This window comes from Penaeus monodon, chromosome 4 (assembly GCF_015228065.2).
Source record: "Penaeus monodon isolate SGIC_2016 chromosome 4, NSTDA_Pmon_1, whole genome shotgun sequence".
Lineage (NCBI taxonomy): Eukaryota > Metazoa > Arthropoda > Malacostraca > Decapoda > Penaeidae > Penaeus > Penaeus monodon.
In genome coordinates this window covers 6,140,383-6,145,948 of record NC_051389.1, presented here as the reverse complement: position 1 = coordinate 6,145,948, position 5,566 = coordinate 6,140,383, and positions in this window count along the sequence as shown.

The following is a 5,566-nucleotide window of genomic DNA, read 5'->3' as shown; positions in this document are numbered from 1 at the left end:
ATATATGTATATATACATATCGAAGGCTAACGATCAGTAGGTAACAAATGTGACTGCCTCGAGTTTGCAAGTCACTGTAATTATTTGCGTTCTTGGGAATTAGTGTCCCTTAGCAGCCAGTATTTTCTTGTTTGCATGTGATTCGTAATAAAATGGTATCGGGAAATTACCCTTTTTTTATCTGTTTTAATATTGATTGATTTTGTTGATACGAGAATATATTTATGTAGGTGAGTTTATTGTTGTTGTTACTGTTATTGTTATTATTATCATTTTAACATAAAGTATATAATGAATTTGACTAAATTTATCCTTTACATAGAGATTTATCACATTATTCTTAATTATCTAGTTGCTAACCATTATCATCTGCTTAGTTGCATACAATCGCCATTCGCGCAGCTATCAAAATTAATCAGTTTCTTTATTGCCAACAATCATCATTAACTTGCCCAGATGCCAACAGCCACCACTTTCTTAGTTGCTAACAGCTAAATCTTACTTGCGTAGTTGCCAACAATCATTAGATGTTTAGCTGATAACTGTCACCACTTACTTACCTAGGTGCCTATAATCGTCACTTACGCAGCTGCTAAATCATTCCTTATTTGCCTGATTGCCAACAGTCATTACTTGTGAAGTTGCCAATAATCATCACTTTCTTACACAGTTGTCAACAGGCGTTACTTATCTGCTCAGTTGCCAACAGTCACAATTTGCTTAGTTGTCATCAGCAGGCACATACCTAGTTGCAACAATCGTCACTTGCGTCGTTTCCCAAAAGTCATTCTCGCTTTCTTAATTGCCAACGGTCATCACTTAGTTGCTAGTCGCCACTTACTTTCCCTAGTTGCATTATTTGCTTGCTTAGTTGCAACACTTGCTTAGTTTCCAGGAGCCTGATTGCCAAAAATCCCCATATACTTAGCTTCCATCAGTTACTGTTTGTTTAGTTGCCAAGAATCCTGACTTGCATTCCTAGTTCCCAACAATCATCACTTAACTGCCTAGTTGCCAACAGACAATAATCACCACTTACTTGATTAGTTGCCAACAATCACCACTTGTTTAGTTGCCAACAATCACCACTTGTTTAGTTGCCAACAATTATTGCTTACTTGCTTGGTTGCCAACACTCATCAAATATTTTGTTGCCAACAATTATCACTTACCTAATTGCCAACAATCACACTTGCTTAGTCGCAAATAATCATCACTTGCTTTGTTGCCAACAATCATCACTTGTTTAATTACTAACAGTCATCACTTGCTTAGTTGTCAATAGTCATCACTTACTTGTTTTGTCGCCAACAGTCACCACTTGCTTAGTTGCCAACAATCATCGCTTAGTTGCTTACAATCATCAATTATTATTCTAGGTGCCAACAATCATCACTTGCTCAGTTGCCTATCTTCCCTCATATAAATAATATATATATGTATATATATATATATATATATATATATATATATATATATATATGTGTGTGTGTGTGTGTGTGTGTGTGTGTTGTGTGTGTTTTGTGTGTGTGTGTGTGTGTGTGTGGGGTTTTGTTGTGTGCGTGTGTGTTTTGTATGTGTGTGTGTGTTGTGTGTGTGTGTCTGTGTGTGTGTGTGTGGTGGTGAGAGAGAGAGAGAGAGAGGAGAGGGGAGAGAGAGAGAGAGAGAGAGAGAGAGAGAGAGAGAGAGAGAGAGAGAGGAGAGAGAGAGAGAGAGAGAGAGAGGGGGGGAGAGAGGATAGAGAGAGAGAGAGAGAGAGAGAGAGAGAGAGAGAGAGAGAGAGAGAGAGAGAGAGAGAAGGAAGAAGAGAAAAAGATAATATAAATAGATAATATACTTACTGCCAACAATCACCATTTGTTTAGTTGCCAACTAACATCACCTACTTGCCTAGTTGCCAACAATCATCACTTGCTTAGTTACTAATAACCAACACTTGCTTAGGTGCAGACATCCATCACTTACTTCCCTAGTTATATATTATACTTATATATAATACTATATATACTATATATATATATATATATATATATATATATATATATATATATATATACATATATATATATGTGTGTGTGTGTGTGTGTGTGTGTGTGTGTAAAAGAGAGAGAGAGAGAGAGAGAGAGAGAGAGAGAGAGAGAGAGAGAGAGAGAGAGAGAGAGAGAGAGAGAGAGAGAGAGAGAGGGGGGGGAGAAAGAGAGAAGAGAAAGGAATAAGAGAAAGACATAATATAACATAAACAGATAACACAGACTTCCAGAGTCCCACCAAGAAGCCAGCCACAACACATGCATACGTCACCAACCGACACGACACATTGAGAGAACTACTTGCAGATAACGATCGTAAACGTCTTTGTATGCTAAACCTATTCTATAAAGCATCGGGGGACGGGGGACAAAATAATGATAGTAAACATCCGACAGAGGAACATAACAATAGAGGTTTAGGTTCCTCACGAGGAAATCAAGGACGTGCTCAAGGCTCTTGATCCTGGATTTCTTACTCTAAGGGTTTCGAGGAGTAAGCCAGAAGGATAAAAATAGATCACAGAAGGACAAGGAGTTGTTATCAGTTAAGGATATGATGGAGACGTCGAGGTAAACACCTTGTGTTGTGGAGGCCATCGTGATGGGCTGTTCGGAACCTTGGCCAAGGAGTTATAACGTATAACAACATAGAACATATGATTTGTTCAGTGATGGTTGTTATTATAGTTTTAAAAAATCAAAACTTTTTTTGTAAGTGTTTCATATGGTAAAAATGGCTTTGAAAATTAAAAGTTGATATTTATTGTACTAAGAAATGAGAAATTATAGGAAAATCACACATACGCAAACATATCTATATCTATCTATCTATCTATCTATCTATCTATCTATCTATCTATCTAATATATATATACATAAAAATAATATATACATATCCATATATATATATATATATATATATATATATATATATACATATATATACATATATATACAATATATGTATATATATATTATATATATATATACAAATGTATATATATGTATATAATTATAGACATTATATGTATGTATAATAATCTATATATATATATATATATATATATATATATATATATATATATATATATATATATATAATAATAATACATACACTAACACACTCACGTACGTGCATGGGTGTGTGTGGGTGTACGTATTGATATATCTGCAGAGAGAGAGGAGAGGAAGAGGGAAAGCGGAAAGGAGAAAGAGGAAGAGAAAAAATTGTGGATATAGATACTGGAAGCACTTGAATTTTGTTTTCAGAACAGAGTAAGCCATCAGTTCTTACCTTCCTTCTCCCTCCTCTCTGGAAAGGGACAAAGAAACATTGGGACATCAAGCAGTTATCGAGGCATTGTAGTGTTCAAGATAGCAGGTAAATTGCTCTCTCTCTCTCCCATCCCTTCGAAACGCATCACAGACCGCTTACCGAGGCACAAGAGACCGGAGCGAACTGGATTCACACAAGGGATCATATACCTGCGTCTCGTGTCACTGCAGAGTACTGTCGAGGGATGTCTGCAACGTGTATTGACCTCAAGAAGGTGTTAAACTGAGTGGATTGGAAATCATTATGGGAGATTCTAAGAGCGAGAGGAATCCTGATGAAGAACGGGGGACTAATTGCAACACGTGATACTGTTGTGGGTGCTGTGGATTAAGGTGTGGTATGTCCGGTGATTTTGGCTGCATGGGCTGGGTAAACGGGTCGAGTTGAAATGTAATGTTAACATCACGGACTTTACCGATGATTTTATCAAATTATTATTGCTGTTGTTGTTGTTATTATTATTATTATTATTATCATTATTATTATTATTATTATTATTATTATTATTATTATTATTATTATTATATTATCATTATATTATGGTAAGCCATATAAAAAGCCACACTGAAAAAATAAAATCGAGAATTATACCACTCAAGGTGTCAGTACTAGTCAAAACACAGCTAAGAAAGAAAAAGAGAAAGAAAGAAAGTCATAAGCTATTTACACAGTAAAGATATATTAGCTGAACTTGTCGGAAAAGTTACAATAAGCGAGCGTAATCTAATCCAAACGCTACAAATAGCAGTAAAAAAGCATCTTAGACGATCGACTTGCATCAAATGTCATTGAATTTGAAGGTTAGAGAATTTCTAGAAAATCTTGCAGGTTGATAAAAATCAAGTAAAAAACTATTAGAGTTTTTTGAACTCTAGTGTCGGCTCTGGCTTCCATTGCAATTATACCGTAGCAATACCATGCAATGACTAGAATCAGCGACCACCATTGGCCGCTACCTGAACACAAGCTCAATTCATCTTCAGTTTTTAGCTTGTGGGCTTCCATACTGGAGGAACCATTAACACACAGCCTGTTCGGGAATTAATGAAGATGGCCATTGTATTCACCGTGAAAATTCATAGGCCTATATTGTCAGTATTTTGTACATGAATCTTTCGTTATATTTATACCTGTGTATTGTGTACCAAGTGTGCACATTTACATTTACAAAAACACACACACACACACACACACACACACACACATATTCATATATATATATATATATATATATATATATATATATATATATATATATATATATATATATATATATATATATATATCCATATGTATAATATATATTATAATATATATATGTATATATATATATATATATATATATATATATATAATATATATATATATATATATATATATATAATATACATATTATAATATATATAAATAAATATATATATATATAGTATATAATATATATATATATATATATATATATATATACACACACACAGACGTTGATGAACCTTTGCACATATAAAATAAGGACAATGAGAACTGAATCCGACTTACTAGCATTACTTGAGGAACTCTCTCTCATGGTACGTTGTAGGACTCTGTGAAGTTAGAAGACTAGGCGGAAAAAACAGAAGATACTAAATGATGGACACGTGCTCTATTGGAGAGGTAAACCCCAGGGAAACAAGCAGGAATTAGTGGTGGGCTTCTTAGTTCACAAACGTTTAGAAAATATCGTGGAATTCTATGGTATAAGCGAAAGAGTGGCTTCAGTAACAATAAAACTAAACAATAGGTACAACTTAAATATCGTTCAAGTCTATGCTCCAACCTGCAGCCACAGTGATGAAGAATTAGAGAGCTTCTATGAAGATGTTTATTTAGCCAGCGAGAGAGTAAAAACCCATTTCACAATAATTATGGGAGATTTTAAAGCCAAATTAGGTAAAAAGACAAGGAGGGGAGACCGTAGTGGGGAATCACGGAAAAGGCACAAGGAATGAGAGGGGACAAATGCTAAGAGATTTTCCGGAGGCTCGATCACTCAATATCGCGAATACAGTTTTCGAAAAAAAAAACTTCATAATTTCAAATAGGCGCAATATAGTTTAAAAATGTGGAAGTCATTAATAAAGTATATGTTGACGTCGACCATAAAATGGTCAAAGGCCAAATTAAATTACACCTCAGAGGGGAAAAGAACAAACTCATACGAAAACCG